A 23,661-nucleotide genomic window follows, 5' to 3' on the forward strand; every position below is an offset into this window, starting at 1 on the left:
GAGTACAGTTGATTCACAATGTTGTATCTTTAAAAAAAAATCTTTTATTGAAGCATAGTTGATTTATGATGGGAAGCTACAGCCCCAAATCCTGATCTGGACTTTGTCCGGTATGAGACGGGAGGTGATGACATGTCCGCTGCTACCTGTGGGAGGCAGAAGGGTGAGGCATGGGCCTTCCTGAAGAAGACGGTTTTGAACAGGTGAGGCCCAGCATGAGGCTGAGAAGAGCCGGTCTGTTATCTCCACTGCCATAGAAGAAACAGTACCTCTGGCTTATGGCTCTTCCCCGCAACCCCCCGATCCCCCGCAAACTTCTCTCCAGCTCTGGCTGGGTGGGCATGAGTCTTTACAGGATCGCTGGCTCCCGGGACCCTGGATGCTGTGAGATGGCCCGTGTCCTAGGGTCACAGGACCCTCCCCCCACAACTCCCACGGAATGCCACTGCAGAGCAGTCACCTCCTTGTGCCAAGTGTGGTCCAGGTACCAGCAGCCATGGCCCACGTCTGAACAGGACCCAGGGCTTGGCACCAGCCTGAGAGGCCGTGGAGGATTTGTTTTCCTTCAGTGATATCAGCTCTGCTTCATCCCCACTTATCTGCATGGGCCTGGGGTGGGGTTGGGGGAAGGACGTTTAGGGACATCCTGGAATTAATCAAAGTGTTGACATTTAACTGTGAAGTGTTGACATTTAATGTAGAATAACTTAAACATCAATGTAATTGAGGACTCATTGCTACTGAGCTTTGGAACTTATAAAGCGCCTCTCTGGACATGAAAATATCTATTTAGCCAAAGGGACAATATATTTTTACCTGTCCTGGGTCCACACAAGACCTCTGAGGCCCGTGTTTTTATTCATCAGGTTGTGTTGTCAGGCGGCGGAAGGCACGCTCTTAGACCCTCCTTTGTGAGCTCAGAGCCACAGCTAAGCTGAAGGCACCATGCTCCTCCCCTGTTCTTTCCAAGGAGGAAGCAAATGGGCTGGTCCTCAGCCCGTGCTCAGAGCTGCTGCCCGCCCCCGACCCCAGCACAGCATTTAGTCCTCATCTGGGTAGGATCTCAGTACATGGCATCATCCTTCACACTGATTCATCCAGGAGAAAAATGAAGCCCTAATTTTTTAAGCCGAGGAGTCCATGTGTTTATGTATTTAGCACCTCCAGACAGCAGGAAATAATTAGCGGTTTGGGAACACATTAACAAAAACCGAGAGCTTTTTCAACTTTCGGACTCATAATATATGTACCTGCAGAGTAACGAGCCCTCCAGAAGGAACAATGCGCTTTTGTGATCAGGAGCTTACCCTGCACCCACCTCCTAACCCCCTGGGGTGACCACAGCCTGGACTTCCTGCCCCTCCAGGGCCTCCCCGGGACAGCCCGTTTCATTTAAAGTGCCCAGGACAAACGTACAGCGAGGTGTATTTCTCCCCGCTCAGCAGCTGCGAGGGATTCCCATAAAACACCACTTTATTTAATTCGAAGTGATTTTCTGGCAGGCTTTCCTTCTAATTTGGAACCAAATATTTAAACCACCCTTGCCTGCCGGTCCTAAAGTACAAGCTGGTATAAGAATTTTCAGGTGATGACAAGGGCAGAGGGGGTTTGCAAAAAAGACAAGAAGTTTAGTTCTGGGTTGCAGCCAGTTGATGGGTCACTTCCAGTTTATTTATCAATTATGTGCTTGTCCCCGAGGTCAACGAGAGCTGCCGTGACACTGATTTTTACATGGCATTCGTGTGCTTTCGTTCCTCGTCTTCAGTTTGGGAGGAATCAAACCTCCCCCTGTTAAAAGTCCTTCCTTTGGCCCAGTGAATTTATGAGAATAAGAGGGGAAATGTACAGGATAATTTTCATCTCTTTGCAAAAGCAGCCCCTGTGGCGTTGCTGTTGAACTCGACATTGTGGCCTCAGGGACTGGAAAGGGGGGAGGGGCATGCTCGCTGCATTATTCGTCTCCTGGGATAGGAGTTTCAGGAGGCCATGATGAAAAGGTTTTGTTTTGAAGAAGTCAAATGAAAATATTCAGGATGGGCTTGATAGATGAGCAAATATTTTGCAGGACATTCATCTGTTTACTTTGCATTAACTGCAAAACGCCTGTAGGGGGAGTTTTCTTATTACTCTTTTTGAGTCACTAAAATACAGAAACTCATGTCAGGATCTTCTCTGTCTCCTGACTAATGGTGGTTTTGCTCTGCTTTGCACTGAGGTTCACATACTTTCGCTCTGACAAGTCGAAAGTCTGCCTCTCAGTCAAAAGGCTGGCCTCAGTGCATCTGAGACTGTGGAGAATGACAAAACAATAATAATAACAACAACGACAGTAGTATTTGTGGGCATCAGAGGGTTTCAAGAAACACAGGAGATAAATGAAAAGTGATCTAAAAGGAGGTTTTGATTTGAAAGGAGGTTTTGGACTTGACCCCGGTCAGGACTGCAGTGGGAGCGAGTGTCTGCTTTTTTTGTTTCCCTGTCTCTCTCGCCCTCCCCCAGCCTCCCCAGTCCCAGCCCTGGGAACCAGGCATCCCCACTGGGGTGCTCCAGTCCAGCTGCAGGTCCCTGGGAGGCCTCAGCCAAGAGGAAAGAATGCTAATGTGAGGGGTGGGCTCTGCGAGGTCCCAGACCCTGCAACCCCTCCCGAATGTGGCCTGGAGGAAGGGAGGGGGTGGGAAAGGAGAACAAAGGGTCAGCCGCTGGGCCTCTGTTTCCATACAGTGAGTTACGACCGTTGACCTCATGGTCATCTCCACTTTCGGGGGCCAGAAGGATTTTTCTGCCTGATATCAGACTGAGAGGCAGAGAGAGGTGGGTTGCAAGGTCAATCTGTTCAAGTGGAAGTTTAAGGAGAGGAGGTGAAATCTGCTGTTAGACAAGATGCTTGTGAGAGAGCAGAATAGTGCAGGGCCTTGAGACTCTGCTCACAGGAGGGGTCATCCTCCTGGCAGAAATGGCAGCGGCCAGCAGGAGGAGCGGGGGGCGCTCGGAGTCTCTTCCTGACCTCCAGTGTTCCAGCACAGCTCTTCAGGACAAGGGCTCGCGTATGGAGGAATCTCATCTGAGTGACAGTGCCAGATAGGAGCCCGGTGCTTTTAAGGCTTGCTCCAAGGTCAGAGTAAGTGCTCCACCGTGCCAGGGCAAGTCCACGGGCAAGCTCACGGTCAACAGCGGAGAACATCTTTGGTCTTCTGGTGGGAGGGGCTGCAAAGTCATGTGACAAAGGCCACAGTCCAGGGAAGGTAAAGGATCCAGGCCACTGGTGTCATCCATCACACACGTGTAGGCAAGAACATGGGAAAAGGCCACACTCATATACTCTACTGGTGAGAATACAAACTGAAAAGAGGGTTTTGGAGGCAATTTGGTAATATCTATCCAAATTTTAAAGCGTGTATCCATTGTGAAGAATTTATGCTATGGATATATTTGCCAAGACACCAAGAGATGTGTAATAGTAAGTTAACTCTAGGATGGTCTGTAGAAAGAGGAAAAAAAATCAAATCAAGAAGCAACCTGAAATTGATAAGGAGCTTGTAAAATAAAAATGTGATATAGAACATGAGTGAAAATTGGAAAAAATGAGACAGCTCTTCAGTGACAACATGGAGTAACTTTTATGATATTTTATTAAGTGAAAACTAGCTAAAGAACAGTGTGTTCAATATCACCTTCTTTGTATCAGAATAAAGGATATGCTTCTAAGTACAAAATAAACTGTTGACCATGGTGGCTTCTGAAAAATGAGACCCAAGATGGAAAGTGGACATTTTTGTATTTTATACATTTCTATGCTTCCTGATGTTTTAAATCACTTACATGTAATACTTTTCCAATTAAAAATTAATTTTGAAATGATTCTATATTTATTTTTGGGCCTCAGAAATACAGAAGACATTTCTTGGAATCTCAGGATTTTTAATTTAGAAATTCCCACCGTAGGCTGTCATGACACTGTGACTTGGGGAGCTGGATTCAGTCTGTCTACACTGAGAAGAATTACTTGATGATTATTAGTAAGGAAAGAAATGGCCTTTTATTCGCAAGTGTTCCATGTATTTAGCTAGCAGGTATAGAATCTTCTCTCAAGCTATAGAAATGAGAGCACATTAAAAAGAAGAAACAGAGGATCAAGCAGTTCCTATTTTCAGTTTTGCTTGTGATTTCTGATCGTGCATCTTTATTACGCACACACACAGGGGTCCCTGCACAGCGAACCGCAGTACAAAAGATGACTGCTCACTGCCCCACTTCCTTAGCCCCATCTCCTTCTCAGCCACGTCAGACATGGGCCCTCACATGAGCTCACTGAAATGGCTATGTCATGATCAACTTGTCCAGATCAGTGGCAAAATTTTCCTTCTAATTTGACCTGTCTGCAGCAGGCAACGTGGTTATCACTCTTTGGAACATTTTCTGTTTGTTCTCTGGACACCAGCTCTTTTTCTACTACTTTGTTAGTTTCTCGTTCTTACTCTCCTTGCTGACTGTTGTTGACCAAACTGTCATCTGATCATTGTTCCTCTTATCCATCTTAATATTGTTCCTCTTCTCCAGACTTAGTATTGTCAAAACATAGCCTAGATTTCTTCAATCTGCTTTCCACGCCTCAAATTTTCCCTTTTCCAGTGAATGATAACACCACCCAATTTCTCAGGTCAAAATCCCAGAAAATAGCCTTTATTTCTTGCTCTTCTTAACATCTGTGGATACTCTTGAGCATTCTTATTTGATTTACTTTCAGAACATGTCTCAATTCCAGTGGTAGCTAGGTTTCTACTGTGATTTCTTCGTCTTGGTCTCCTGGGATTGCATCAGTGTCCCAACTGTCCTGCCAGCTCCCGCTTTTGCCTCCTCCTCCCTGCAACACCCAGCGACTATGTGTATAACAGTGGTGTGCATGTGTGTATATATACAGCTATGTACATAATGACTTCAGGATTTGGCAAGATGGAAGAAGCCCACTCCACCCACCCCTCACACTGATTAGAATGAAAAACTCTATAAAGAGTGAATAAAGCAGCTATCTGCCGAATCTAAATTTTTTAAATAGGCAGAATCAAGAGGAAAATCAATGCCTTGAACTTGAAATGACTTAGATAATGAGGTCTATGATTTGTTGTTTTGATTATTCTCAACTATATATTGTCTACAAGAAATCTATCTATAATTCTGTAGATAAGTTAAAAATCAATTGATGGAAAAAGATATACCAGGCAAATACAGATCAAAGAAAAGCTGGAGGGGTTTCATGACTGTCACACAAAATAGATTCTGGAAGAAGGAACATTACAGGAAATTAGAAAGGAACATTGTTTAATTATAAAAGGATCAATTCCCAAGTGAGACGTAATAATCCTAAAAGTGCGTATACCTAACTTGAAGCAAAGCTGATATAAGTTGAAAGATAAATAGATAAATCTAAAATTAATAATGAGAGCAGTAACTCCCTTTCTTCATAATCAATAGCATAAGTAGGCAGTAAGTCCGTGAGGGTAGAGAAGATTTGCCCAGTGTTGTCAATCAGCTTGACCCAGATTAAAATTTATAACACATTCCATCCAGCGCCAGCAGCATATACATTCTTTTCAAGGGCACATGAAACAGTCTCCAAGGAAAACCACATTTTGGTCATAAAACAATTGGTATCAGAAGTGAAAGAATTGAAATCATACAAAATATGCTCTCTGACCACAGTGGAATCATACTGGAGGAAATCAACCACAGGAAAATACTTGGAAAATGTTCAAATATTTGGAAATTAGACAACACATTGCTCAGATTCCATGATCAAAGAAATCTTAAGGATAATTTGAAAATACTTTGAACTGAATGAAACTAACTGACTCAGAACTTGTGGATGCAGCTAAAGCAGTGCTTAGAGGAACGTACATAACAGTAAGTAACCATATCAGAGAATAAGAAAGGTCCCAAAAGTAATCCAATTTTCTACCTTAAAAATTTGAAAAGAACAAACCAAGCCCAAAGCAAGCAGGAGGAAAGAAATAATTAAAAATCAAAGCAGGTGGAGCATTTGCTAAAGCTGACCTCTTGTCTGACCATAATTCTAGCCTCAGAAAATTTCAAGGAATTTTAATCAGATGGTATTCTGTAAACCCATTTTAATTACACTAGAATCTGAAAACAAATAAACACCTAGAAAACTCTTTATATTTGGAAAATTTTAATCACTTCAGAGCAATTCATGATCAAATAAAAAATTTAAAAGGAAATTAAAAAGTGTTTAGAACAAAATATAACAAATATACTACTTACATAAAATTTAGGAAATACATCAAGAGATATTTAAATCCTTTGATGCATATATTAGTTGATGCATATATTAAAAATAATGAAAGACTCAAAATTAATGAGCTACATACTTAAAATCATAGAAAAACAATAGCAGAATTAATAAAGATTAATAAAAAGTGGGAACAGTGTCAGACTTTATTTTTGGGGCTCCAAAATCACTGCAGATGGTGACTGCAGCATGAAATTAAAAGACACTTACTCCTTGGAAGAAAAGTTATGACCAACCTAGATAGCATATTGAAAAGCAGAGACATTACTTTGCCAACAAAGGTCCATCTAGTCAAGGCTATGGTTTTTCCTGTGGTCATGTATGGATGTGAGAGTTGGACTGTGAAGAAGGCTGAGCACTGAAGAACTGATGCTTTTGAACTGTGGTGTTGGAGAAGACTCTTGAGAGTCCCTTGGACTGCAAGGAGATCCAACCAGTCCATTCTGAAGGAGATCAGCCCTGGGATTTCTTTGGAAGGAATGATGCTAAAGCTGAAACTGCAGTACTTTGGCCACCTCATGCAAAGAGTTGACTCATTGGAAAAGACTCTGATGCTGGGAGGGATTGGGGGCAGGAGGAGATGGGGACAACAGAGGATGAGATGGTTGGATGGCATCACCAACTTGATGGACGTGAGTCTGAGTGAACTCCGGGAGTTGGTGATGGACAGGGAGGCCTGGCGTGCTGCGATTCATGGGGTCACAAAGAGTCGGACACGACTGAATGACCGAACTGAACTGAACTCCTTTGGAAAAAATTTGGCATACTTTTATGAAGGTGAATATTTGATAAATCAATTTCATACTTAGATATACAGCAGAAATTTTTGCATATATGCACTGGGAGGCATGCACATGAGTATTCATAGAAGTCTTGTTCATACAAGCAAAACCAGAAATCCCCCTAAATTCATCAACAAGAAAATAGATAGAGAATTTGTCTTAAATTAGTCAGCTGTCTTAAGATGGATAACTATAAGGAGAAAAGCATCTACTTAAATAAACCCTAGAAATATAATAAGTTAAAAAAAATCCTAAAACAATGAGTAGAATATAATATGATTTTATGAGGCTCAGAGACAAATCCAAGAGTATATTGTATAAGCACACACACACGTATATATACAGGATATAACTATTTAAATAAAATGGAAAAGAAAAGGATTAACAAATATGAGAGAGATGCAATTTATGGGGGTGAAGAAATTGGATAGAGAAGGTATACAGCAGGAGCTGTATTCAACAGTATGTGAAAAGAGAACTTCCAGATGTTCAAGCTGGATTTAAAAAGGCAGAGGATCCAGGGATCAAATCACCAACATCCACTCAATCATAGAAAAAGCAAGAGAGTTTCAGAAAAGCATCTACTTCTGCTTTATTGACTAAGCCAAAACCTTTGTGTGGATCACAAAAAAACTGTGGAAAATTCTTCACGAGATGGGAATACCAGACCACCCAACCTCCCTCCTGAGAAATCTGTATGCAGGTCAGGAAGCAACAGTTAGAACCGGACATGGAACAACAGACTGGTTTCCAATTGGGAAAGGGGTACTTCAAGGCTGTATGTTGTCACCCTGCTTAGTTAACTTCTATACGGAGTACATCATGAGAAACGCTGGGCTAGAGGAAGTACAAGCTGGAGTCAAGATTGCCAGCAGAAATATCAATAACCTCAGATATGCAGATGACACCATCCTTATGGAAGAAAGCAAAGAGGAATTGAAGAGCCTCTCGATGAAAGAGTGAAAAGCTGACTTAAAACTCAACATTCAAAAAACTAAGATCATGGCATCTAGTCTCATCACTTCATGGCAAATAGATAGGGAAACAATGGAAACCATAACAGACTTTATTTTCTTGGGCTCCAAAATCACTGCAGATGGTGACTAATCCATGAAATTAAAAGATGCTTGCTCCTTGGAAGAAAATCTGTGGCCAACCTAGACAGCGTATTAAAAAGCAGAGGCATTACCTTGCCGACAAAGGTCCATCTAGACAAAGCTGTGGTCTTTCCGTGTATGGATATGAGAGTTGGACTACAAAGTAAGCTGAGCGTTGAAGAATTGATGCTTTTGAACTGTGGTGTTGGAGAAGACTCTTGAGAGTCCCTTAGACTGCAAGGAGATCAAACCAGTCTATCCTAAAGGAAATCAGCCCTGAATATTTATTGGAAGGACTTACGCTGAAGCTGAAACTCCAGTACTCTGGCCACCTGATGCGAAGAGCTGACTCCTTGGAAAAGACCCTGATGCTGGGGAAGATTGAGGGCAGGAGGAGAAGTGGACAAGAGAGGATGAAATGGTTGGATGGCATCACCAACTCAATGGACATGAGTTTGAGTAAGCTCCGGGAGATGGTGAAGAAGAGGGAAGCCTGGCTTGCTGGTGTCCATGGGGTCACAAAGAATTGGACATGACTTAGCAAGTGAACAATAACAACATTTACACGTACATTACAAGCCATTAAGTATTACATATGAGAGACTTCCCTGGTGATCCAGTAGTTAAGACTTTGTCTTCCAGTGCAGGGAGTATGAGTTTGATCCCTGCTTGGGGAAGTAAGATTCCACATGCCTTGTGGCCAAAAAACCAACACATAAAACAGAAATAATATTGTAACAAATTCAATAAAGGCTTTAAAAATGGTTCTCATCCAATAAAAATCTTAAAAAGAAAGTATTGTGTGTGAAACTATAAAGAAATGCATACTATATCATTTTTGGATTGAATTAAAAATTCAGCACTGAGCTTCCTGTTGGCCAAAGCAAAGATGTAAATCAGCTCAGTTCAGAAGTTACTTGTGAAGCTAACATGTTATCACTTGTTCAGCAGAAGCAGCGTCTGACAGCCAGTAAGAACTGAGTAATTGCTAAATGAATGTATTTTCTGTCAAATAAAAACACAGCTTAATAGTAAAAGTTTAACACGGATTTCCCCCCACCTTGGGTTCTCCCTAAGACGTGAATTTCTCAAAACGTCCTTATGCTCTTTGCCCCTAACACTCAAGTTTATTTTACCCAATAGAGGATGGTGAATCCAGAGTGGACCCAGTTCTAGAACATGGTTATGAGCAGCAGGAACATCTGGTCACCTCCCTTTATTTTCACAGCTGTCAGTCACTGAATGCCATCTCCCAATTATTGCCTGGTTTCTGCTAATATTTGCCACAAAAATGTTTGTTTGAATGTATCTTATCAAAGTAATGTTTGTATTCTGGATTAGCTGTTGCTTGGTTAAAGATTTGTATAATCAGCTTATTTTAAGATTAATTCATAAAAAAAAACCTCTGCAAATTCCTATTATCACTTAATTTGTATAAAGATATTTACTATATTTTAACAGTGCAATTAAGATTAATATGGGCTGTAAAACCATAAGGTCAAGTCAACACGAGTTGGTTGACACTCTAAACACTCGTTTCTGATCCTCAGATATTATTATGCAGGCCAGACCTTGTGGGTTTGCAGAATACCAAAAAGGTCAGAAGTGAAATGAAATGAATATTCTCTGACTGTCGCGGGCAGATGGGAGTCCCTGCTCATTCATCACTCTGGGTGTGAAAGCTGGCGGAGGGTCCTGAGCTCCTGGAGAAGGATGGATGGAGCCCCGGAGGGGACCTCCTCTTAGGCAGACATCAGGACCAGCTCAGAAGGACCTGGGCTCCCTGTCATCGACGCCCCTCTTCATCCAGTTTTCCCAGTGCTCCTTGTCTAAGGGCCCGTTCACGACGGGATGTTCCGCTCCGGAGATACCCCAGGCAGCCACAGCCATACTATCTGTGGTTATCCTTCTGAACCTGTAATGCCTGGCGTGCGCTTCCCCAAAACCCTGATGGAACCGAGCAGCATTTGCACTGCTGAGATGGGCCATGGAGTGACACTAACCCCACCACCCTGTCGACAGCACCGAGGCGCTGCTGGAGTCACGGCTGGAGCATTTGGAAGGTCACCGGCACCTTCTGACCTGGAGAAGATGGTCAGCGTCTTGCAAGGAGTGCTTACAGGATGTGATCCTGCCATGGGGCTGTTTCTGCTGTACTTGGATGAGTCAAATGCCCCAGGGAAGAAGTTGATCATTGAAGACATTGATGAGCCGTCTTTGTAATAGCAGAGCTCATTAATGTTAGTAAGCCGTTGCTTGGCTAAAGATTTGTATTATCAGCTTATTTTAAGATTAATTCACACACACACACGAAAACCCTCTATAAATTCTTACTATCACTTAATTTGTATAAAGATATTTAGTATATTTTAACAGTGCAATCACGGGTTGAACGGTGGTCCCCCCAAGTATATGGCCATGTCCAAAGCCCTGACGTTGTGCATGTGATCTTATTTAAAAAACAGATCTTTGCAGGTGTGAATAAATTAAGGCTCTCACGATGAGATTGCTCTCTACTATTCTAGGGGACCTAAAGCCAGTGAGAAGTGTCTTTATAACAGACAGAAGAGGAGGAGGCCAAGTGAAGACAAAAACAGAAATTAGAGGGATGTGGCCACAAGCCAAGGAACGTTGGAAGCCTCCAGAAGCTGGAAGAGGCAGGAACGATGCTCCATCAGAGCCTCTAGAAGGAGTTCAACTCTGCTGACACCTTGACTACAGACTGCCTGAGTCTGGTATTGTGGCAGAATAAATTTCTGTGCTGTAAGCTGTCCAGTTTGTGCTAATTTGCTGAAGTGGCACTAACAAACTAATACAGACTACCACAATAGTTTATAAAACATTTTTGCTTTTAATATATTTTTCATAAAAATCATATAATCCATGTGTCTGGGTTTTAAATCCCACCTGATGGATCCTATCCTTTCTAGCTCCTTTGATGATGCACGTGGCCTTAACACACCTAGGTTCCTCAGACGTGCTGGTCAGGTGGCTTGGCATTAATCAAAATCTTCAAAAAGTGTGTAAGTTGGTTCTAGCTTATTACCAAGAGTTCCCATTTGACCTTGTTCATGGCCCAGTGGTAAAGAATCCACCTGCAATGCAGGAGATGCAGGTTTGATCCCTGGGTCTGGAAGATCCCCTGGAGGAGGGCCTGGCAACCCACTCCAGTATTCTTGCTTGGAGAATCCCATGGACAGAGGAACTTGGCAGGCTTCAGTCCTTAGAGTAGCAAAAGAATCAAGTGACTGAACAAGAACAACAACTCACTATAATTCCTTTTTTTCTTGACTCCATTCTGTTGGATCCCACATCACACTCACTCCTCTCTCTGGTTTCCACTGACTGATGATGCTGTAATCACAGGAAAGACCTGGTTTAGCCTCTGTTTTTTTCCAGCCTGGAGCAGAGACAGACAGACATTTGGACTTCTCACATGCTGGGTGTTTGGTCTGGGCCAAAACCAGATGCTGGTATGTGGACAGAGAGATGAACCACCTCTAGGACCATGCTCTGAACAGACTTCCCGCACTTGGTGGGACGTTCTCCACCTGTGCTGTCCAGGCTCACCTTCCCAAGTCCTCTCCACGTGTGGCTATTGAACATTTGAAGTGTGACTAGTGCAATGAAGAACCGCGTTTTTTATCTATTTAATGTTCATTCATTTACATGTAGACATCCATGTCTGGAGAGGATTTGTGGAAGTGGGAATCCATGCTCATCCTTGAGCTGGGCACTTCGTTGCCTGGGACACTTCTGGGCCACAGATCTGATGCTACTTATTGGAAATGAAGAGGCCACATTCAAACTCCATCCATGAGTCTCAGGAAGAAGTACAATTAATGATGATCTTTTATGGAGAGGCCGTGTGATCATCTCAAGGTCACATAATATGTGTGCCAGGAAGTTCCAGCTAAACCACCTTTTCTGTGGTTTCCAGAGAGCTATGTGCCTTCTGGTGAACTAGAGATGTGGATTGCCGGCCATCACGCCCCAGGGGACACTGGCCTTCCAGGTACCTGAGCCAGGAGCAGAGGGGTATGCTGCCTTCTGAAGGAGACAGGAGCTAGCTCTGAGGACCTGTGCAGCCCAAATAAGTTGTGCGGGGCATCTCTTTGCATTTCTTCATAAGGAACACATCTGCAGGACATCCAAGACACAAGTCTGGGTGGAGATCCGGGAAATTGTGTGAATGTGGCTGTGAGTGCTTGCTAAGTGACTTCAGTCATGTCTGACTCTGTGACCCTGTGGACTGTAGCCCCGGCCCCTCTGTTCAGGGCAAGCATACTGGCATGGGTTGCCATGGCGATCTTCCTGACTCAAGGATTGAACCTGCGTCTCTTGTGTCTCCTGGTGTGGCAGGCAGGTTCTTTACCACTAGCGCCACCTGGGAAGCCGGTGAAAGTGGCTGACAACATCCACAGCCTATATCAGACACAGGTGTTTCAAAGGGAAGGCAACAGAAGCACAAATGGTAACCCAGTTCACGATCGCCTTAGCCATGTTTTATATAATGAAGTCATAGGGAATAGAAAATCCCTATTTTCAGGTAATCTATATAAGCTGTTTTTAAGTCACAAGAGGGTCAGTTCAATTTAAAAATTACACACGGATTCATGGAGTTAGAAACTTGTACAGGACTTTCTATTCCTCCACTCAATTCCAGGCTGCCACAGGTTTTTGCCAAGCGGTGCCCTTGGGGACAAAGGGCAGATGTGGGATCCCTGGTTGGTGGAGCCACGTAGAGCTTCCTCCTTCCAAGGTTGGCAAGAGTTTGGATTGTCTTGTTAGAGGAAGAACTGGAGCAAGCAAACCCTGGAAAGAGCTTGGCTGGTGGTATCAAGTTATCCTTGGAGGAATGTCACATCAGCTCTGATTCACTTGTTCTTTGCATACATTGTTCCGGGGAGATGCTCAAAGGTGGGCAGGCTGGGGTCTCTCTGCCTCTGAGTCCTGCAGAGTCAGGAGAGACGTGGAAGCAAGGGGTCCACCTCCTCTGTCTCTCAGAGAGTGAGCAGTGGAGATCTGCCTCTCTGTCTCAGAAGGGTGGGAAGACTTCCGTTTCACCACTGAAATACCGTAGCCCGTAAAGTGTGCCAACAAAGAGAAGGGCAATGACAAATGGCAACGCTGCCCAGGAGAGAGGGATTCAATACACAGTGGTTACAGAGCTCAGCTTGGCTCACCCTCTAGAAAATAACACCGATACTCTGTCTGGAGCCTTGCGGACCCCGAGGACTAGCCTTTTCCTGTCTTCTATTCTCATTTCAGCATTTTCCCAGGCTTCCTCTATTCCCTGACCCTCATGTACTCCAAAGAATGATTTGCTCTGCCCTTGGAAATCCCTTTCTATGCTAGATAAGTTGTCACTCAGCCTCTCCACTTTTTGCATTGACTGAAGGACGTTCAATCTTTACCTAGGACATCACTTCTCATGTGATATTCTTAAAAGGGTTCTTTTTTCAAGCTTAGTTTTCCTACCCTGCAAGTAGCTTATGTCTAGGAGGCAAAATTGTATTCCCTTCTTTCTCAGCGCTGTTAACAAGAGACATTTTAAATAAAAAGACACAGAAATGTCGAGTGTGAAATAATAGGCAAAAGATACACTATAGAAATATTAGCCAATATAGCCTGTAGCACATGCATGCTCAGTCTTGTCTGAGTCTTCGTGACCCCATGGACTGTAGCCTGCCAGGCTCCTCTGTCCGTGGAATTTTCCAGGCAAGAATACTGCCATTTCTTTCTCCAGGGGATCTTCCCAACCCAGGGATCAAACCCATGTCTCCTGCATTGGCAGGAAAATTCTTACTGCTGAACCCTCTGGGAAGCCCAATATAGCCTGTGCACCTATATTGATATCAGATAGTTAGACTTCATGGTGAGAAATATGAGAGTGAAAAAGAGATAGTTAATGTAAATAAAAGTGTCAATTCAGCAGGAAGAAATAATAATCCTAAATGAAAATTTGCCTATTAAAAATAGCTTCAAAATACATAAACCAAAAGTTATCAGAACTGAAAAGGATAGGGAAAAAAAAGCATGATGATATCTGAGTACCTTTTAACACATCTCTCACTGACTAAATATTAGACAAAAGGCCAGTAAGGATGTAGAAAGCTGAAAACACAATTAATGACTTGGACTGAAAAACAGATAAAACACTGCAAGTTTTAGTTCTTATTTAGTGAAATAGAAGTAACCCAGGTCATAAAGCAAGTTTCAACAAATTCCAAAAGACTGAAGTTTTAGATTGTATATTCATTCTCCGGCTACTGGGCAATTATATTAAACTCAATGGCAGAAAAAGAGGAGAAAATCTTCAAATGCATAGAAAATTTTAAAAGCATTCTATAAATAATCTGTGCCTCTAAGAAAAAATGAAAAGAGAAACCAAGACATGAAATTATATTCAAGCATATTTGTACATTATATTCACATGTATATATATATGTATGTGTGTGTATACATATATAGATATGTGTGTGTGCCTATCTGTATTTTTATCTATCTACTTCATACATATGAGTTAAAAGTCAATGCTCTAAGATTCCAATTCAAGAAGTTAGAAATAGCATAGCAAGTAAACAGTAACAATAGGAGCAGGAATCAGTAAAATACAAAGTAAGAATATAATAGAGAGATGAGTAAAACTAAAATGTTGGCACTTTGAAAAAGTGATGAAATTGATAAACCTGTGGGAAGACATAAATTAAAGGAGAGAGAGAAGGAAACATAATTCACCATTATCAGGAATGAAAAAGAAAAAATATTATAAAAATTTTAAAAATATCAAGTAGATTAAAAACTTTTTGACATGAAGCTTGGAAATTTAGAATAGATAAGTTCTTTAAAAACTCAATTTAGAGAAAATGACACACAAAAAAGTAGAAAATATCAATAGTTCTCTATCTGTGAGAGAGTGTATCAGCAATGAAACATTTTCCCACAAAGGTGTCTTTTGATGAGGTCTATATAACCTTGACACCAACTCTGACAAGGACATTGAATGCAAAGAAAATTACAAGATGATATCACACACAAACAAACATACAAAAACCCTAAACAAATGTTAGCAAGACGAATTCAACATTATATAAAAGGATAATGCAACCAAGTGGGATTTTCCCCATGCATTCAATCAAATATAAAATAAAGTTGCTTTAACCATCAATAATCAGTGTAATTTACATTGATAGAATAAAAGAGAAAAATCTATAATCATATCAATAATGCAGGAAAGAAATTTTATAAGATTAAACATCTATTCATCATAAAAATATAACCAAATAAAAAATTGAAGAAAACACTCTTAATGCATTAAACAGCCCAAAGAAAACAAAGCAAAATAAAAAGCTATAGCTAATGTTGTGCTTACTGGTAATATTTTGAATGATCTTCCCTGAGGTCAAGAATAAGACAAGGATGTACAATATAACCATTTCTATTCAGGATTGTACTAAATAAAGAGCTTGGTTCAATGAAGCAAAAAAAAAAAAAAAAGAAATCCTAATTGCATGGCAATATAAAAAAATACAGATATACAGTCTTTTTCAAAAATATGTAATGCAGGAAACTCTAAAACATTACTAAAATAAACTAAATAAAATTTGAATGAGGAGAGATATTGTGTTGCTAGATTAAATGACTTAATATTGTTATTATGTTAATTTTCCCCCAAAATGATTTTTAGTGTCCACAAAAGTTTAATCAAAATGCTAGTGTTTTTTTCACTTGTTTGAAAATTGATAAATGTAAATTTCCGTAGATGAAGACAAATGTAAAAAACATGATAAGCAAAAATCAATATGAAATATTTATAGAACTGCAAGGGACCAAGGATAATTGAGGCAACAATAAATAAGAAGGAGGAAGGAAAACACAGTACGCTTTACACTATAAAATATCAAGACTTATACAAAGTTGCAGTGATTACAATGGTGTGGTATTTGTACAAGGACAGACAATTTGATCAATTTGTCACCTGATTTATGACATAATCCTTATTGCAATTCACTGGGGGAGCTAAGGATCTTTTTCAGTATATGTGCTGAGAAAAATAGCCTTGACCACTATCTTACATGATTCACAAAAATTAATTTGCAAAGGTTAATACATGTTAAAGCTAAAATGATCAAACTTTTGGAAGAAAAGATAAAATAATATTTCCAAGGTTTGGGAGCAAAGATAAAAATGTATAGAAAAATATTAACTATTTGTTATGTGTTGAAATCTTAACCCCAGTATTTTAGAATGTGACCTTTCTTAGAAATAGAAAGGTAGAGAGGTAACTGCTTCCCAAGTGGCGCTAGTGGTCAAGAATCCACCTGCCAAGCAGGAGATGTAAGAGATAAGGGTTCAGTCCCAGGCTTGGGAAGATCCTCTGGAGGAGGGCATGGAAACCCACTCCAATATTCTTGCTAAGAGAATCCCATAAACACAGGAGCCTGGCAGGCTACAGTCCACAAAAGAGTTGGACACGACTGAGCGGAGAAGGCAATGGCACCCCACTCCAGTACTCTTGCCTGGAAAATCCCATGGATGGAGGAGCCTGGTGGGCTGCAGTCCACGGGGTTGCTAAGGGTTGGACACGACTGAGCAACTTCACTTTCACTTTTCACTTTCATGCACTGGAGAAGGAAATGGCAACCCACTCCAGTGTTCTTGCCTGGAGAATCCCAGGGACAGGGGAGCCTGGTGGGCTGCCGTCTATGGGGTCGCACAGAGTCGGACACGACTGAAGCAGCAGCAGCAGCAGAGCGGCTAAACGACATATCTTACAAAGGACTCCATTCGAAAATATCTAAAGAACTTTAACATTTCAATGAAAAAAGAAACTTGAAAATAGGCAAAAGACTCAAATAGGATCTTCTTAAATCTGGACATTAAAATGGCCAATCAATATATAGAATTTGCACCACATTATTTGTCATTGGAGAATTGCCAGTTTTGAAGTGAAAAAACTACACTATCGCTAGAAAGGCTAAAGTTAAAAAGGCTGAAATTAAGATTAGTTGCTGCTGAGACTGGGGAGCAACCAGATGGGTTACGCTGCTGGTGGGAGTGTAAGCTGGGAAGCAGGGAGGCTGAACCTACTGAAGTGAAGTGTATGCATAGACCTCCTGACCCAGTGGTTCTTCTTTTAAGTGCCTACCTGGCTGAAATAAGGATGTTCACCAAGAGACAGGTGTTGGAAAGTTCTGAGCAGCTTTCTCTGTAACAGCCCCAAACTGGAAACAGCCCAAGTGTCCATCAAAAGAAGAATGGGTGATTAAGCAGTAGAACTTTCATACAATGGAAAGAGAAAGGACTACATGTAAATGAATCTCGCAGACACGATGTTGTATAAAGGAAGCCTGACACAGAAGACTGCGTACTCTGTGCTTCAACAGGATGTTCAGGATCACACCAGGCCAATCCACGGTGGTGGGACTCAGCACAGTGGGGATCTCGGCTGGGAGGGGCCTGGAGTCATGAAGATGTTCTCTGACCTGATCTGGGGGCTGCTTATGTGGCTGAATACAAATGTCAACACTATGTGATAAGCTGTATCAATTGTGAGATAAACCTCCAAAAGTGGTGGGAAAAAAAAAAAAAAAAAAGGAATACATTATCAGATAACAGCCGTGAAAAGCTTGAAAAAGGAAAATTGTGGGGAGGAAATACTTCCCTTATCACAGATAATCAGAGGAGATTATAAACTGGGCTGTATTTAAATCACTTTGGGAGGGCATAGGACAAAAAGAAAACAAAAAAGTGAAACTCTAATTAGAGAATCCAATAATGCAGTGCTTAAGAGGTTTAAACAACAGATAAGTTAATATTTTTTTAAGTACTTAGAAGAGTGCCTGCATTGACTAAGCACTAAGTGCTAATCAATTCAGTAAATAAATAAGACTAGATTCCTGTATATGGTGATTTAATATAACAATGTGTTTTGATTTGGAAGAAAGAAATGCATTATTTAATAAGCAGAGCTGCCTCAACTGCCTACACTTTTGAAATAAATGAATGTATATTGAATATGTAACGAATGTAGAATATACTGTATAATGCATTTTATTATTTATATTATATATTACTATGAGATTATATAACAAATATCACCCATATTCACTATCTTGCTTAGCAAAATTTTATCAAATCTGCTTTTTCTTTGACTATTTTCTATTTCATTATAAAAAGTTATGAGAGCTGGGGGAAATGATGCTCCTGTTCTCCCCACCCCAGGGCGTGTACATAGAGCCCCCCTCTGCATAGTCCCACTGAAAACACAGGGACAGAGGAGGCACGGGCAGTCCTGAGCTGGTCCTCACCTGACTGGACCTGTGGCCTGCCTTTTAGCAGTCAGGTTCAGATGGCAAAGAATCTGCCTGTAATGCAGGAAGACCTGGGTTCGATCCCTGGGTGGGGACTCCCCTGGAGAAGAGAATGGCAACCCACTCCAGTATTCTTGCCTGGAGAATTCCATGGACAGAGGAGCCTGGTGGGCTACCGTCCACGGGGTCGCAAAGAGTCAGACATGACTGAGCAACTAACGCGTTCACTTTCATTGGCCCCAGCGGCAATGGCCCAAGGACAGGTCAGGGATGGTGGAGTGTTCCTGAACAGTGAACCAGTATGCAGAGAGTTGGAGGCCCCTCTCTCTGCCGCACCCCCCTCCACTGGAGACTTACCTGGAGTAACTCACAGCTGATACCCCAAGATCCTCCCAGTAACTTTTCCTTCAGAGACCACGTGTCAGAGAAAAAGGCAAATGATGAAAAATAAGCAAATAAATAATAAACCAGAACAACAGCAGCCACAAAAGCAAATGACATCAAGAATTTAGCTTTCTAATATTCACTGAAGAATAAAAAGAACACATTCTCCTTGCAGAGTAAGTTATTTATTTATTCTTGGTTGTAAATTAAAAAAAAAATGCACTACAGTTGATTTTCAAGCAGAGTAATTGAAACAACACAAAACTGTGTAAATAAAAAGTCACAGGTTCCAGCCCCTGCAAGAAATAACAGCTACTAATGGGTGGATATGTAGCCTTCCAGATTTTGCATATTTCTTACATGTACATAGACATAACATATACACACGTGCACACAGTTGTGTATGCATGTATATGTTTATGCATATGATACATATTCTAAACAAAAATGAAAGTATATATGCCAGTATATATTATTGGGCAATCTGGTTTTGTTTTTTAACATTTAAGAAACATTGTGGACCTGCCTCCAGCCAGGCCATAGAGCTGCTTCACCCTTTTCTGGTTTTGGATGAATAACATGTGGTTTATTCACACAGTGGAATACTACGCAACCACTAAAATAAACCATGTACAAATGCATGCAACAAAAATCTCACATACTGTTGAACAAAGAAGCCACTATACAAAAGAATACATCCTATTTGATTCTATTCATATAATGTCCAAAAACAGACAAAACTAACCTATGCTCTTAGAAGCCCAGATAGTGGTTGCCCTTGGGAGGCAGCAACTAGAAGGGAACAGGAAGGACTTTTGGTTGCCGGGAATGTTGTTTGATACGAGTGCTGACTTCATGTATGTTCTCCATTTGTGAAAAATCACTCACTTGTTTACTAAATACATGTTGTGCATTCACGCATGCTCAGTAGTGTCTGACTCTGTGACCCCGTGGACTGTAATCCACCAGGCTTTTCCTATTTGGAAAAGCAGATACCTCAATAAACCTCAGATGCCTCAGCACTGGGTGGATACAAAGCTACAGAATATTCACAGCAGTGAACACCATGCTTCACCCTTTTTAAAGAGCTGTCTGCATGGCATACACTTCTATGAATGTTCCATAACTTTGTATCCACCCAGTGCGGAGGCATGCAAAACTTAGGTTCACTGGGGTATCTGCTTTTCCAGGTGTGATTACAAAGATATCCTTCTTATATCTGTGTAGTAACAGACCCATGCTAACATTTCTGTAGGAATGAAACCTACAAGGTTTGATTGTAAAATATACAGTCATCCCTCAGTATCTGCCTGGGATTGGCTCCAGGACCCCCGAGGATACCCACATCGTAGATTCTGAAGACCCTGACAGGCGGCCTTTGGCATCTGTTGTTTTCACCTTAGAGGCTGCAACCAACTGCGGATCAAAATGGCTGCAGAACCCCAAGTACCGAGGGCTCACGGTACTCATTCCCAAACTGCCATACCAACCAACGCGCACTGGCCTCACAGCGCGAAAACCACCCATTTCCAGCCTCCACACCCCACCTTTACAACGTGTGTCCCCTGAGAGACTAAGACCTCTGGATCACTGTGTTTTTATTTCTGTGTTTACCAGTGACTTGTTTTGTTTTGTTTTTTTTTTAATGTGTTCCTTGGGGAGATAGTAGAGCTGAGGCAATTGTCTCAGAGGTTCACATCTATCTAGGATTAGCATATAAGAAAAGACCAGGAAAATGGCTCAGTACAAAATTAATAGTAAAATACCTTGCTAACATTACTATTAGTTTTAGGTGAGAACTTTTAGACTTTCTAGGAAGGCAAATAGTGAGAACTTTATCCTTTCTTCCCAGCATTTATACTGCTTTTTCTTTTCCTTGTTGTTAGGACCCTCACGGAGAACACAGGAAGACTAACAGTTGAGCTCTTGGACGGGCACGCCTCATGGCTGACTGGCAGCAGAACACCCGTGTTCCATGGCCACGTGTGACATTTGCTATTGGTTTGAGGGAGACGGCTTTTATAGGGTTAACAAAAGAATTTTTTTGTTTGCTTGTTTTTTCATGTTTAGTTACTTATTTTGCTGTGGGGATCTCTGGATCTGAAGGTCCTCGCTTGCCCTGTCTCAGAGTTAGCAATGTTCTGAACAGCTGAAGCTGTTTGCAAGTTTCAGTTACGGTCAGTTCAAGTCAAGAAATATCCGTCAGTCTCGTGCACCTGGCAGGCCCTGGGGACACAGCAGGGAAGACAGTGGCAGAAGTCTCTGTCCCATGGCACTGACCACACACTTGGAATGCAGAGTGCAGTGTGCATCACAGTGGCAGCTGCCATGGGGTGTCTGGCGGGGGGGCTTTAGCCTCCCTGAGTTGGGCAGAGGGCTGGCAGGGGCCGAGGGGCACAGAGGGTCCCTGCACTGTGTGAGCTCAGAAAAAAGTGAGTCATCAGCATTTTAGAAAACAGTAAGAGTTAAGCAGGGGCTTCCCTGGTGGTACTAGTGGTAAAGAACCCGCTGTCAACGCAGGAGACATAAGAGACAAGGGTTCGATCACTGGGCTGGGAAGATCCCCTGGAGAAGGAAATGGCAACCCACTCCACGATTCTTGCTTAGAAAATCCCATGGACAGAGGAGCCTGGCAGGCTACAGTCCATTTGGTCACAAAGAGGCAGACACAGCTGAAGCGACTTAGCATGCGTGCAAGCATGCAAGAGCTAAACAGAGGTCTTCATCTAAAATGATGCTCTTCTCATTAACTGACTGGCAAGAACTTCCTTTTACTGGCTCTGTTTTCCCGCAACAGTGTCTGGGCCTTCCCTATTTTCTGATGGATTTATGTCTTCAGAAAACCCCTCTGTCTGTGACTCAGCCCAGCAATGTCTGTCTGTCCTGAGGGCCTCTTCTGGGCTGGGTGTATGATAGGTATTGTTTACCTAATCTTAAAACCTGCTTTGACAGAAAGTTCTTGTACATGTTTCCCAGACAAGGTGCCTGTGGCAGACGTGTCTGCATCGCCCCTTTTCTCTTCCAGGAAGGTCCCTGGCCAGCTGGGAGGTGCATATTTGGGCAATCGCCCTCAGCTCTTCCTTCAGGGTCAGCTTCATCCTGAAAGAGGCTTTTCTGGAGGGGGCTTCAGGCACATGCCAAGCTAGGCAACAGTAACAGGGGCAGGCTCTTTCTGCCTGGGGTGGAGTCCCTGCTCTGGAGTCCCCTGGGCTGAGACGTGGTCAGTTCTGAGTCCTGCGCTGGTGTCCCGGCCCCTGCCCAGTCCCACACCCCTTCCTTCCTTTTATAGCTGTTGCTCCCCCGTGAACCTCAGGTGCCCCCAAATCCACCTCAGGCCCTGCTTCCCGGAGATCCTGACCTGCAGGGAAACTGAGGCCTGGGGGCCGCTGTATCGGCTGCTCTGATGTTCATTCACGGCTGCCGTGGATGAGGCACTGAGTCAAATATGTCCCCTGGCTGGGAGACATCCCCTGTTTCTCCTTCCACCCCCACCATGCACGGCACTACCTTCTGCCCCAGATCAGCCCTGGCGAGGCCCAGTCTCCCCCGCACATCCACGGGGTCTGCTGAGGACCCGTGACGCTGGCTGCTCTCTCCTTAGCAGGCCTGTTGGGGCCCCCTGGGGGACCCAAAGTCTGGGAGGACCACCAAGTAAAGGGCCCCGGCCAGCAGGGGACGACCCGGGCCGTGGGAGAGTTTGCCTTGTAACCGAATTACAGAGGGTGCGACAGTAAAATGCCCATTTTACGACTGCAAATCGAGTGTGTCTTTTCTTTTGGCACCTTGCAAACACCTCGAGTGCCCCAGAAGTCAGGCGCAGGAGGCTGGGCAGCCAGACGGTGGATGAATGGGCGCTTTCAGGCTGCCCGTTCCCTGGGAAACGCTCAGCCTCACGCCTCCTGCCGCTGACATCAGCTGAGTCCCGAGTCCCCTCTACCCAACTTGCCCACACTGGCTTTACCGGGGCCGAGGTTTTTAAACTCTTTGGCCTTTCTCATTGGGAGCTACAAACAGTCAGAGACTGAACAAGTGAAAGGAGCCTTCATGTCCCAGTGAGAAATGTCCTCAATTTTGCCATGGAGACCCTTGTGCGCCTCATCTCACACGGACTCAGGAAAGCCCTGAGAACGTGTGTGTGTCTCCTGAGAAGTGCAGGCCAGGCCAGGCCCCGAACCGCCTCCTGAGTTCAAGGGCACAAGCCCTCGATGCAGAGGCAGGCCAGGTTTTTTTGAGGCCTAATGTCAGGAAGGCCCTTTTAAAGAAAAGGATACAATATTCAGAATCAAGTCAATGTACGGCAAACCAATACAATATTGTAAAGTAAAATAAATAAATTAATTAAAAAAAAAGAAAATAAATAGTTGTCTGGAATAAGGTCAGAAATCCTCATAAGTGGCTGGAGGCATGCCCGCTGGGGGTCGGAGCAGTGGGGGCGCTGGGGACAGATTCCACTGGGGGGACTGGTCATCTGGGGTTCTGTCTGCTGTCCTGTCCACTCAGACACAGAAAGAGACCCACTGCATCCCCTGCCCCGGGGGAGAGGTGAGAGCTGCTGTGGGCTGGGAAGGGCCTTGGCTCTGCCTGAAAGCCCACCTCCACCCCCTGCGAGGTCTTCTGGCTTTGCCTGAAACTGATGGTTTCTCGGGACCCAGGACCTTCAGAGCTGCCCCCTTGCGTGTCCCCGGCAAATGGGGGAGGACACTGACCACCTTATCCAGCCCATGCACCCAGCAAGGAGCACCTTCCACCCATCTCCAGGTTGGTATCCTGTGGGTGCC

The sequence above is a fragment of the Bos javanicus genome, chromosome 26 (assembly GCF_032452875.1).
Source record: "Bos javanicus breed banteng chromosome 26, ARS-OSU_banteng_1.0, whole genome shotgun sequence".
NCBI classification, from domain to species: domain Eukaryota; kingdom Metazoa; phylum Chordata; class Mammalia; order Artiodactyla; family Bovidae; genus Bos; species Bos javanicus.